This window comes from Aplidium turbinatum, chromosome 13 (assembly GCF_918807975.1).
Source record: "Aplidium turbinatum chromosome 13, kaAplTurb1.1, whole genome shotgun sequence".
NCBI classification, from domain to species: Eukaryota; Metazoa; Chordata; class Ascidiacea; order Aplousobranchia; family Polyclinidae; genus Aplidium; species Aplidium turbinatum.
The window spans coordinates 18,347,710-18,361,691 of record NC_137484.1 but is presented as its reverse complement, the minus strand read 5'-3'; the positions used below and the strand labels follow the sequence as shown (position 1 = coordinate 18,361,691).

Genomic DNA, 13,982 nt, shown 5'->3' with positions numbered 1-13,982 from the left:
AGATATAAGAGATTAAGCTGCATACATATATAACTACACCAAATTCAGTTACTTTATTTTATAAACTACAGCCTGCATATAGCCTACCTACGTACTACATGGTCAGCAATGAAACATTTTTGAATGACATAAAAAGGCTGATAGAAGGCAAAAATGCGGCTATGATCATATTTTCATTTTTTTTATGCAATAACAGCGTAGAAAACTGAAAGCATTTACAGATTTGTTACTAAACCGTAAACGAATTATTTTAGTGATAAGCTAAATAGTCCTACTCCTGCAGAAAAAAGCTCATTCTACTTGAACTGATGAAAAATGCTCAACCGAGCATTGGAAAGAGACTGCAGATTAGCATTTAGAAATACCAGGAATTTTTTTAACATAAAGCCGAGAGTTTAAAAGTCTTTAAGCCCCGAAATCGGGATCTCAGTTTCTCACTGAAGTGTCCGCCCTGATAGCTCAGTTGGTTAGCTTGTGACTTCGTGAACGAAGAATCTTTAAGATCAAGCGGCGCTGGTTCGACTCTCGGAGTGTGCGCTTGAGCAACGCATTCTAAAGACTGCTCTCCATTCAGCGGCACCTAATGGATGGAATAATTCTTCGGCAACAACACTTCAACAATCAGAAACCTCCCTCTGTCAATCTCGGTAACCGGCCTTGCGTCAAAAATCCTCTACAAGTATGCGAAACTACCAGGAATAACCTATCTAAGCTTTGCCAGTTTAAGGATAAAGAATTAAAACCAAACCAACCAAAATATCCTTAGTTCCAGAGCACACTAGTGTCGTGGATGTCATTGTTTTCAGCAGCTGAATCTGGACAATAAAATTTGGACAATAAAATTTACTCATAAAAAACTTTGTAAAAATCCAAAATGATCAAAAAAATTATGAAAACTTTGCCTTTTCTGAGAAAATTTTAGAAAGAATGTAACGTGACGTGTATGATATAAAATCTTATCGCATTGGCCTGCCATAAAAATTATCGTGGTGAATTGTTTTACCTCCAATAAGCTTTGTTCAGACTTAACCTGGTCAACACTCACAAAATGCAGTAGCCTTCTATGACTCTGGTCACGTTTTGCTATATTGGGCTCAGCACAGCTATAGCCTAGAGCCTGCAGAAAAACCTGCGTAATTTCCGCTCAAGCAAGTAGGCTTATGTTTTGATTATATGTTGTCATAAGAAAACCAAACGTTAAGTTTTATACGTTAATAATAATTACTGCAAAACATAGTCCAGCAAGTCTGTTTGTGTTAGCCAACGTTATCTCATGGGCCAGCCACTAGTTAAACTAGTTTTAGTTCAAACTGGTTCGCCGACTTAGGGAACGTTCAAATATTACGTAACGCTTTTTTTCCGAATTTTTGACCCCCCCCTCCCCCATGTAACGCCAACGTAACGCTTTTTTCAATCCCCCCCCTCCCCCATGTAACGCTTTTTCCCTACGAATTCAGCACAAAAAACTACCATTCCGTACTCGAAAGCGTTACGTAACGTTTTGCTTGAACCCCCTCCCCCCCGATGTGACGCTAACGTAACGCTTTGCATAACCCCCCCCCTCCTCCTCGAAGGCGTTACGTAATATTTGAACGTTCCCTTATCAAGTCTGCAGAGCTAAAATCGAAGTAAGAGAGATTTTGAGGTGTTCGGAGTCGGTAAAAAACTAAAAATGCACAATTTCATCTACTGTGAAACAAGATAACTATTGTTGCTGTTTTTTTTTTTAATTGTTCTCTTAGTTTTGTAGCTTACCTGTGCGGCTTCAGTAGGCTATAGCCTACGTAAGCTAATTTGTCTTTTTGACTCGTGGACGTATAGCCACTGGGGGGCTTGGAGGAGGAGTAGTCATTTGGATGAGGGTATTTTAAAATAGCGGTGTGCGGATTGCATGTCTGTTAGTAGCAAATCGTTTTGGATCTCCTTTTGACCCTCTCGTGAAATGACGTAGAAGATAAGACGCTCGTTTTCCAGGTTCGACTCCCCGCTCAAGCTGGTTGTTCAAGAACAACTCACCTCTACCCATGGTGTAGGCTAATAAATATGGTGGACGTACTTTACTGAAAGAAACCTGGTAGAAAGGAACTGCATGTAATGTTTCGTGGACTTCAAATCCACTTCTGACACCATGTAATGTTTAGCGCGATCTGACGTCTAACTATTTCGAACGAACTCTCATAGACAAGCAGATAACTTTATTTGAATTTCAACATGTACTCAGACTTTAACATAAACTAGCAACGTAAACGCCCACATAGCTACCGCACTAAAACGATTGACTCATTGTTGGACTTGGAACTCGAGTTTTGAAATGACGCAACTCTGTCAGGAAAGCGTATTTAACAGCGGCCAATTAAGGTCATGGAAAACGCGTAAGGCAAAATGCAAAGCACAAGGTACAAACTTAAAAGGCAAGTTCTCAAATAAATTAAAAGTTTAAAGGCACGTTTCTAATATTACACTGCATAGCCATTAGCCACCCTACCCTTTTTAGTGCCAAAAGTGCCAACAGTAACGAGAACATGATCTAACCTCCCGATGCTTGCAATCAAGTATGGGAACCAGCTTTTAGTTGATGGATAGTTTTGGATGACCTAAAGATTAAGGTATGATTGGCCAGCGGATAAGGCGCTCTCTTTCCAATCATGCAAGCCAATCATGTTCGAGTCTCGGCAGAAGCTGTTGGTTGTTCAAAAAGTATGAAAACACCGCTCACCTCTACCCAAGGTGTAATAAATTGGGTAGGCGTATTTGCTAAAGGAAACGCAGCCGAGAGAAAGGAACTGGCCACCCTACTCTCGTTAGTGCCGAAGACTTAGTAGCAGGGCCTGATTAAGGCTCATGGGGGCCCGAGGCACAGCTAAGTTTAGGGGCCCCTGTTGGCAATCGCTTTCAATGCAATACCATGTAGTCTCTGCGAATGATGAAATATGGGCTAACAAATAGTTCAAGCAAAACTATAACTTCATAAATATTAATTTAGCCAATTTACCTACAACTTTCTAACAGTATGAACACTCTTATACTTGTTACAAAAATTATTGGATGAAGAATCTCTCTAACAGATTGAAAATTGAGCTCATTTCAATTTCATACTGGAAACACTAGCAAAATATAGGCTACATTTGAATTTGAACTAGCAGAGTTTATTAATGGATCCTTGAAACCAGTGCTGTGTTAAACCCTTTGTGGGCCCCGGGGCCAGAATAATTTTGGGCTCTCTACCGTCAAGCAGACCTATAATATTGTGTATATTTTCACTGCACCGACATGGAAATGTGGTTCATTTCAATAGACTTTCCCACCAGTTTAGAAAACAACACAAGTGTAAGTAACCGCAAACACAGGTTTATCATTTCTTAGCTACACCTTTGCTCGGAATGAAAGCCAAAAGTGTTAACAATTTCTAATAAAAAAAATACTGGCAATGGAACATATCAAACATAGGCTATCGGTCACGACGCGGTAATACCATCGTACAAAATTTTGACTGTTTGAACTTTGCCGCCCGGTACCGCGCAGATAAAATCTGAGGACAAAACCAAAACTGTAGAAATTATTAATTTCCATTCAGATTTGGTCATCTGGTAACAATTGTTTTTCTCCATTTTTATTTTTTATCTGGCAACATTACTTGTTCTGTCAACCAAGGTAAAAACATTGTAGCCTTAACAGTAATTGTAAACAAAAGGAGTGTAAAGCGTTTTGAGGATCAGGTGTTCAATTATTTTTATTCAACATTATTTCATTCCAAGGCAAAGCTTTCATAAATTTATGTAGGCATTCAAGTCTAATTAAAGTTTTTAGGGTATGGTAGCCTAGGTTAGTGGCAAGAATAAACAGCTTCCTTGTGTTAAGAATGATTTTTGTTTTGTACCGTACAACATGTGATATGCCAGGCTTATAAGGTATTTGAAGATAAGAGCAATTTCATGTGCATATATTCAGAAAAATTAAATACAGAAGAACGTTTCTGCTAAAAGTACAGGACAGGTTTTTCCTGCTCGCAACATCACTAGTCACGAGGATATTTATAATTACGGTATGGTAAATGTTAAAATGAAATGATAATTAAACTATCTGAAATGCTATTTTGCTTACACCTAACAATTTTTTAAAACAAAACACTTTTATTGGTGAAAATAAATTGAATATGTGAATTCACAAAGGGCCCAACCCCATTTTTTTTTACTTTTTGTGCTTTCCGATTTCTTTCAATGAAAAGAAATTGATTATATGAATTCAAAAAGGGCCCTCCAGTTTTTTTTTTCACTTTTTGTGCTTTCCGATTTCTTTCAATGTCTTCTAAATGATACTTTAAAAAAACAGCCAAATATTTAAAACATACCGGTACACACATAAAAAATACCCTATCAATTTTTCCATTGATTTTAAAATGGGCCCAACTACAGCAATTGCACTTCAATTTCTTTGTAGTTTCTCCACAGAATCCTCACTGAGTGAACTTTTTAGGTATGATGCTTCTTACCAGTATGTTTAAGCATATAATCATTATCGAAGTTTCACGACAAAAGTAAATGACCAAAATAATTAAAACAGTTGTGCCAAAAACACTTTGTGGCAATTGGGCCCTTTTTGAATTCATATATTCAATTGCATCAAACCTGTTATATGTTAAATACATTTCTGCAGATCATGTTACTAATGTTATTCCATTTTAACTTTGTTTTTAGAGATGTTTCAGTGTAGTTAGGGCCCAAATTTGTATAATAGGGGCCAAATTTGAGATGTTTTAGTATAATAAGGGCCTAAATCATCTTCTTAATGGACAAGTACCTGCAGTGAACTTTAGCAACTCAAAAACACTTTACTGAAACGCAAAAATGTATTATTTGTGGCCCCTGAGATGGTGGGCCCGAGGTCCGGGCCCCCTTGACACGGCACTGCTTGAAACCTATAAAAGTATTGACGCCTACGGTACTAAGGTAAAAAAAAATTGGGGGCCCCCAAATCCAGGGGGCCTGAGGCCTGTGCCTCGTGTGCCTCATGGTTAATCGGGCCCTGCTTAGTAGCATACAGGGATCGGGAACCCATATGGTTAGCGAGCCATTAATGGCTTTTTGATGACGGCATTTGGCTTGCAGATAAATCTAACTTGTTCAAAACGCGGAAGTTTTATCTTAACTTTTCATCTCAATTTAGAGCTGAAAATACGCTCAGAATGCACCAAATTAAATGTAATTTTTCTGGGGGAGGCCTCCCAGACCCCTCCCATTGTTTTTATTGTCTTCGGCAAAAAGGCGGCCTCACTTTATCAGCACGCAATAGTTCAATGTTGTTACAGCATCCACTTTGTTTAATCGAAATTACTGGCTTTATCGAACACAACTCGCCAGCCGCCGCTACATGTTAGTTGTACAGTATCAAATGTTAAAGCATTATATAACATAACTCTTACGTAAGTCCATTTCCAAATACAGTATGTGGCTTTTATGATTCTCTTACCTTAAAAGGTTTCCGACTCCTAATGAACATTTTATTTTCTCATCCCCCAATGCTTGGATTGAAGGCTATAAGACTCATCTCTACCGGATAAATCATTGCATGAGCATCAATTAGGTTTGTAGCCTATCGGCTTCTTTGCCTTAGTACGGTACTCAAAAGATGGAAAAGACAAGAACGCTAATAAAGCTGTTCGAAATAAAACTGTTCAAAAGTTATCCAAAAAATATAAATAAACCTGTTTTGCTTTGACTTTAATTTTTTTTCGTTTTGTATCTTATGTAGTTTAGCGTCTTTACAAAATTTTTCCGCCGCACGGCCGCAAGAACATGGCTAAAAATCTCAGAATGTGAAAGAGCCTAAAAATTGAAAGCAACCTGAGGAATTGCATTACGACTTGGAAATATGGCAAAGAAGGACTTGTACCAAAACTTCAAAGAATCTGTGACAAATTTCATCGTATTTTCCGTCCCAACAATGATAGTTCAGTTCAGTTGTTTTTATTTCTGACCATCATATCAAAACAATACACGTCAACATAGCAAAAGTCAAGAAAAAGGTAGAAGCGACAAAACGCGAACGTTAATACGTGCTTGTGATCGAAGTAAGTTATTGAGTTGAAAAAAAATTTGGCACGGTCGCAACACCTTCAGAAAAATTTAAGATATAAAGGGAAAATAAAAAAAATAAAAAAATGTTACAAAACAACTAAATATATATATATGTAGGCTATAACTTTATTAGCCTACATAACTTTAGCTGATATATTGAAGATTTGTATGGACAGTTGCTATGAAGATCGGCCATGGTGCGTTATCAAGAGTGCTGATGGTCGTAAGGGGACCATCAGCACTCTTGATAACGCACCATGGCCGATCTTCATAGCAACTGTCCATAGTTGTAGTAAGATCCCGATATCAATTGTTCAAACTGGAAATTGGTGGTTTCGTGTTTAAATTTCACAACAATTTACTACCAGATTGCTTCTCCAACCTTTTTAAATATGTCAAAGAGGTTCACAGCATGTCCACGAGAAACCATGATAATGATTCTCTAAACATTCCATACTTCTCAAAAACGCTTAGGCTACTCAGCATTCAATAGAATTCACAGGTGCGAAAACATGGAACGAATTTCCTTCTTCGATTAGAAAGACTGATACAAAGTCACTTTTTGTTCACAAACTAAAACAACATTTAAGCAAAACGGACACGCAATAGAAAGACAACGTAGAAAGGCTTTCTTGCATTCTTGTGAAGATTTTAGTGGAAATCCAAAATAATTTACAAAGGATTAGGCCTACCCAACAATAATGTCGATTGCTTGTGCAGTACTTTTATGTTTGTAGATATTAACAGCAAACGCACCATACTCCATAATCAACACGACACGTCGCAAAAGGGGAGGAGAGCTTCATCAACACCATCAGGACATCATCATCTACAAGCTCATTCATTCCATCACCCACCAGGACAAGAAACCATAACTTAAACTGGATTTCAAACCTCAATCGTCTTAGGCTACTGTGTGATGTGCAGTTTGCCCATAGAAAGAGCTCAACACCTGCTCTCCTGGGCCACATCGAAACGGGCTTTTGCCTGAGGATGGGTTTCTTTTATGTCCGGTTTTCTTTCTCCATCCTATTATTATTATTATGACTGCTCATCCACACAGGGGCGCCGGAACAATTTTTGACTGGGGGGGGGCAGGATTATGAAAAAAAGGGCACTTTTGTTGCTGAAAGACCAATTTTTTTAAGTTTTAAGATAAGATATAGCGATAATGTTCATCTATCAGCTTACAATCGGAATCGAGTAATGATACAAGCGTCCGGTATACAAAGAACAATGGCACGGAAGGGCATCATGCTATGTTATAATGATGTAGCTACTGTGATACAGAATTTTGTGTGGTGAATATTATTTTGAGGCAACAATGAAAGATTATAATTAGGCTAAAGCGAATAGCAGAAATTGTTATATTGCAAAATGTGCAGTAGCTTACATGACCTCAAAAGGGCACCATTTCCCCCCCCCCCATCCACAGAAAAATTGAGGGCGAAAAATAAAATGATTGATTGATAGTTCGAAGCGCAATGGTGATCTTGTGTGATGTTCTTTGATGATTTACCCAGGCTACCATAAGCTACATGACAATTAATCGTTCATAATATGTAAAGTGATATCGTTTCGTTTTCACTGCGTTTCCCGAAAGATATGTAGCCTACAATCCTACATCACTATCAGCAACCTTTTCGTGGTTTAAGGGCTGTCAGGGAAACCTAGAAGATTTCTGGCAGTGTTAGTTTTAAATTCGGACATTTTTGGCCAGTTAACAAAAAACTGTTTTGTTTTTGGTCCAGCACTTCATTGATGTTACAGAAACTTAAACACTGGCACAAATAAATGTCCGAATGATTTGCTAGACCTCGGACATAGCGTATTAAATTAGGCCAATTTATCTTTTTTGTCCCAATTTTAGGAAACCTGGCAACTCTTGGTACAACGCAGTGCAAATTTTTTGAATTTTGTTTGGTGTTTTGCTATAAGTCTACTGTAGTTTTTACTGGCAAAAGGAAGATTGAAATTTGAAAAACACTAGTACAGTGTACACGCAATATGCATAGAATCAAATGCAGTGCTTTTGGCGCTTAGGCACGAAATAGCCCATGTACACTTGTACAGTGTGTTAGGCTTAGGCTACATGGTCCAGTCTAACTATAGCACCGCAATAGTTATTTCATAGACCGCAAGCTACGAATGAAAAGCTCTGTGTTTGCAGTTTTCATTTGTTTCCAAATCATCCACCAAATATTACAAAACAAATCAATTTTACTCTTCATTGCTAGCGCGAACAAGTAGACAACGATAAAGTAAACAAACGAATTTGACACCAACAAAAGGGAAAGATGACAAAACCGAAAGGTATAAAATATGCATCGATAAAGCAGTGTTTGGAAAACATTATCTTAAAAATGCACAGCAAGAAAAAAAAGAAAATTTTTATTTCGTCATCTAGTAAAAATACGCCTACAATTAGGCTAACATTTGCAAGTGCAACAATTCAACAAGAGCGATTTAAGTACGGTAACACAAAAGAAATTCAAAAAGTGACAAGTTTTCCGAAGTTTTTACTTTGAAAATCTCGCATTCAAAAACTTTGTTGTAATGTCATTAATAACTCAGAAAGGTAAAAATTGCAGGAAACCGGCTCAGTGTGACCATGTGGATTTAGAAAAAAAGTCAATAAAAGTATAATGAAATATAATAAAATACAGACATTCTACTTCTGTTGGAATAAACTTTGATCAATCAACTCGTTTTAATTTTCAAAAGTTACAGGTGAATTAACTTTCTAGCGATGTCAATTCAATTATTATTTTACCAAAAAGGTTGCCATAGTGATAAAATGTATTTAAAAGCAATTTAAGGAAAACAATTACAATTGTAACAATTTTTATAAAACATTATAGCTACAGAAGTAAAGTAGTTTTGATGATACAAAGTTTAGTACAAAAAAATAGAAAAAAATCTGGCAGCGCTGCTCAAAAATATAGTTAGGCTAATATAGTCAGCTTATAATTTAATGAACAATTTGATGACAAAAATAACTAATTTGCACCATTTAAAGTTGTATTAATGATAATTAATCACATCTCAGTCCAGCACAGGCAACTTTTTTTATATAACCGAGTTTCCATTTGAAAGCCTACTCTTTGCTTTCCATTTTTTCACATTTTTCTGACATTAATTCCCTTGCAAACTTTTGAAGAAGATGGATTCGTAATTTTTCTTTTATACCTTCTTGAATTTAGATTATCTCCAGATCCAAACTTGCTGAAATCCAGTTTTAAGACTTAGAACTGGAGAGCAAACATCTTGCGTCCGGCATTCAAAATCAGTAGGAGTAATTGTTTTCTGTCCTTGAGTTCCACAAATGTAAGAAAATTCGGGATAAACAAATCAAACATGCGATATCACAATATCACTCTGGCTTCTCCACACAGCATAAATCTTTCGCCTTTTACTAAAGATTTCCGTGGGAAGGAGCAATACAATGAGTCTTAACTTATTTTTCGACCTTGCTCTGGCGAGGATGTTCCACTAATGAAATATTTCGGTTCATCAGCATTTTAAATAGCCTGCTTCATATCAGGGTTGCCAGATTCAAATAAAAAAGTGTTATTTTAAGCGGAGTTTTTTCATGTAAAGGAACAATTTATCTGATATAATACACAAGGTCTGAGTTAAAATTTTGCAACAAGTTGTGGCAAATGTGTTGTTCAAAAGTGCTTTAGTTTTGATACACAAGATATCGTACATTCAATTTATTTTTCTTTGTCATAATGCAAAAGAAATGATATTGTGAAAAAGAAATACTGTAACAAAAGGACTACATATTAGACATTTAGACAATGCTACAAAACCTCAACAACGTTAGTCTATCTGTTAGCAACAGATGTCTACAAATCTATATTCAGTGTTGTACGCGTCAATGAAATAAATTGACGGCGTCAGCGCAAACTGCCTAAAAACTTTACGGCGTAACGTACTGCGTAAGCTCTTAAAGAAATTGTCAGCGTCAGCGCTAATTTCTAGCGCTATTTTAGCCAGTGTCTCACAAAACGGAAGTATTGCAACCAAGTTTAGGCGAACAATGGCTATAAATAAAGAGCAGGTTTTATGTTTTGAGACTGTATTGTAATTAGCTGCTTAGCTTATTAGTTATTTACTTGTAGAAACACAAGCATTTATAATAAAATACAGACATTCAGGGCCAGCGAAATTCTGCGTAGTTTTTTCTAGGGATATCTATAACTACGGGATTGGAAACTCTATCCAGTGCTATAGCTTACATCAGCAGGGTCATCACATTATTACGACCTGCTACGACTACAGAAAGATTAACAAAATAAAACACCGACTAAAAGATACACAAAATTCGATTTTACAATAATAATACAAAATGTAGGGCAAAGTGGGGCGTGTTGTCACAGCACGATTTCCATGTGATAACCCAAGCGTATAACCACGAGTTTTCAATGGAAGGCATAGTTTTCAGTTCTCTTTCGTACAAGCAGTGAAGGTTAATAAATTTGTAACCACAGCAGAAATTATGAGGAGTGCCATTGAATTTTGGGCAAAATCAGGTTTTATAACTAAACTAAAAAATGGCCTGGCAAACTAAGGTATGATCATAACTGATCAGGAAAGATACCATTCGTTAGCTTTAAGCCTGCTCTACTCTCACATTAAAACTTAATTGATTATAAAAATACATTTACGCTGCTAGAAAAAAACGATGAATTCAAAAAATGAATGAATGCAACGAGTCCAAAAACCGCCTATTGTTGTTCTTTAGCATTTTGCGTAATGCAAATCACATCAGAAGTAAATGAGGAGTGTTCAGCAATCAGTGAAATATGCTGTTGTGTCATCAACTTGTTCACAGACCAATCCAATACGAAACCAATCCGTTTACGATGTCATCAGAACTAAAACCAATATTCATTCTGGAAATTTTTTAAGCAGCAAACAAAATACAACATCACTGCACTAATGAAATACAAACAAATAAACAAACCAGGCAAGCGTACACTTTACAATTTACAGCAGGTGAATTGATTGTTACACTTTTGGTTGTTCGTTTAGCCTACTACTTGCTGCCCTTTGAGGTCAATTAATGTGATTATTTATCACAGCAGCGCACAAAGAAAAGTGACCCTACTGGTGTATGAAATGGTTTTCCAATTCCACAGAGTTTCCAATCCCGTAGTTATAAATATCCCTGGGTTAGGTTAGGGTTAGAGTTAGGCTAGGGTTAAGGTTAGTTAACTAACCCTATAATGAATCGTTCTGTCGACCTAACGTCCTGTCCACCAAATGTCTGTCAACCAAACGTCCTGTCGACCAAATGACCGGGTACCGGCCTACCCTGCCCTGCTGCCAGATAAGACAAGACTGAGCATCATAAAACACAAGTTTGTAACAACAAAGAATGGCATTGGCCTACCCTAGATTAAATTCTATACCATGCATCTGAATAATGACATAATGTAAGGTTTAAGTCGCCCCGATAGCTCAGTTGGTTAGCAAGTGACTTCGTGAACGAAGAATCTTCAAGATCAAGCGGTGCTGGTTCGACTTTCAGGGTGTGCGCTTGAGCAACGCATTCTAAGGACTGCTCTCCATTCAGTGGCGCCTAATGGATGTAATAATTCCCAGGCAACAAGACTTCAACAATCAGAAATTTCACTCTGCCAATCTTCGTAACCGGCCCTGCTTCAAGAGCCTCTACATCTACAAGTATGCGAAACAACCAGGAATAGCCTATCAAGGCTTTGTCAGTCCGAGGATAAAGATTCAAAACCAAGATTGTCCCCTTTTTCAAATAGTTTTTAAAAAACACAAAAAAGCCCAAAATCACCCGGGCATTAAAAAAAAACTAGCAGTTTGGGATTAAAAAAAAAAATCCCGGGTTTTTCTCAACCCTGCTTTTGCTACACTATGCCCCTCCCCCCTAGGACAGGAGAATAACCAACTTTTATGATTTAATTTGGAGTGCTTTTAACAGAATGTTTGCACGTAAGACATTAAGTCACCACTTTAGACACCTAATTTCTTTCCGGGCCCTTTTGCTACATTACGGGCCCCCCAAGGACTAACGAATAACAACATTTATGCTTGAATTTAGTCGTTTAGGATGGTTTTAACCAAACATTTTTTCGCGTAAACTATAAAATCACAATTTCGGGCCCCCCAACAACCACAGGCCTGGGCCCTCAAGGGTACGCCGTACCCTCCGTACCCCCCTCTCGTAGGCCCTGTTGTTAGTACGAGGATAAAGATTCAAAACCAAATCTTTTCCCGTTTATTGACGTGCTGGTAGGTTACATAGCCCATCGACAATGACAGGTAGGCTATAGTGCAGGCCCTTAGGGGAATCTTTAGGCTAAGGGAACGTTCAAATATTACGTAACGCCTTCGAGGGGGAGGGGGGGTTTATGCAAAGCGTTACGTTAGCGTCACATCGGGGGGGGAGGGGGTTCAAGCAAAACGTTACGTAACGCTTTGGAGTACGGAATGGTAGTTTTTTGTGCTGAATTCGTAGTGAAAAAGCGTTACATGGGGGAGGGGGGATTGAAAAAAGCGTTACGTTGGCGTTACATGGGGGAGGGGGGGGTCAAAAATTCGGAAAAAAAGCGTTACGTAATATTTGAACGTTCCCTAAACGCGTAACACATTGTTTTTTGCATATTTTTGCAGTTGGTCAACCCAACTTTGATTTTAGTGGATGCCGCAACTTTTTGGGTCACGTGATCACCCCCAAATCGGGGAATTCCCCAGAAACCACGTTTCAGCTCTTTTTACGGCATTTTTGTGCAATTACATATTTGATTTTTGTACACTTTAACTTAAAAAGCACATACAAATAAGTGAGACAAAATAAACACAAAATAATTTGATTGATGACGTTATCACATTTTTTTGCTTTTTTTAACCTATTTCGGTCGTTTGCTGTTGGTTTTAGTTGGAGTACCGGTTACTAAAACTATTTCACAATTCCTAAAAGTAGTTTCGTCATGTTTGCATCTTTTATGACGTCATCATTACATTATTAAGACTAGACAACTTGAAATTCAGGAACCAAAGGTAAGTTTATTCCGAAAAAAGCGACCAAATAGGCTACTCTCATTATTGGCCCAAGTTTTGCAAATGCTTAAAATTTTACAATTGCAAGCAATAACAATAATTCCAGTACAGTATGACGCAATAATGACGTCATGAAGGGTATAACCATAAGAGCAACTACCAGGAGTGAATTTCTCTTTTAGTCATGCCACTTTAAAATAATATGTAATTATGATCTACAACTCAAATTAATACACGACACCAGATGATGTAATGCAGGGGTTCCCAACCTGTGGTACGCGTACCACTAGTGGTAGCCTACGCGGGTAGCTTCCGTTTTTTTCACAAAAACGTGGATTAACAACTTTATATTTCGTTTACCTGATTTTTGCCCAGGTGGCTTCGAAACTGTGCACGAGTGTGGTACTGCATTTAACAACTGGCTGAACCAAATTACAGACAATACTTGAGATGTGCCAACCATAGGACACTGTTACTACTATTTGAGACGATGAGAAACCTTTATGGCTCGCGTGTTGAGACTTGAGATCTACAAAACTGCAATAAAACAATATACCAGACATAGGCTATAGTGTGATTTGAAATAAGTTATACGAGTTATGAGATTGTTTGTTTGTTTGTTAAAAGAGACGCTATTGCAATGAGTTTACCCTAATTGCTGCATATTGTGACATTTAATGACAAAATAGGTAAAAAAAAACAATAAAAAACGAATAGAAAACGAGCTCATTTTTTTTTAAAAACAAAAAAAAACGTTTTTTACATCTCTTATTATGAAGCATTTATTCACTATCTGAACACTGAGCAGTGCTGAAAAACTCCACTTTGAAGGGAAAATTTCTTCATTCAGGGTTGGTAGTTACTAGC

The 13,982-nt window shown here is 37.4% G+C and overlaps 1 non-coding gene across 1 annotated transcript; it reads left to right on the top strand.

Annotated features, from left to right (window-relative positions):
• The first annotated feature begins 9,447 nt into the window (after nt 1–9,447).
• LOC145782665 (U5 spliceosomal RNA) lies at nt 9,448–9,559 on the top strand. The gene has a single exon (XR_014290882.1). It is a non-coding gene; the product is annotated as a U5 spliceosomal RNA (small nuclear RNA).
• Nucleotides 9,560–13,982: the final 4,423 nt, after the last annotated feature.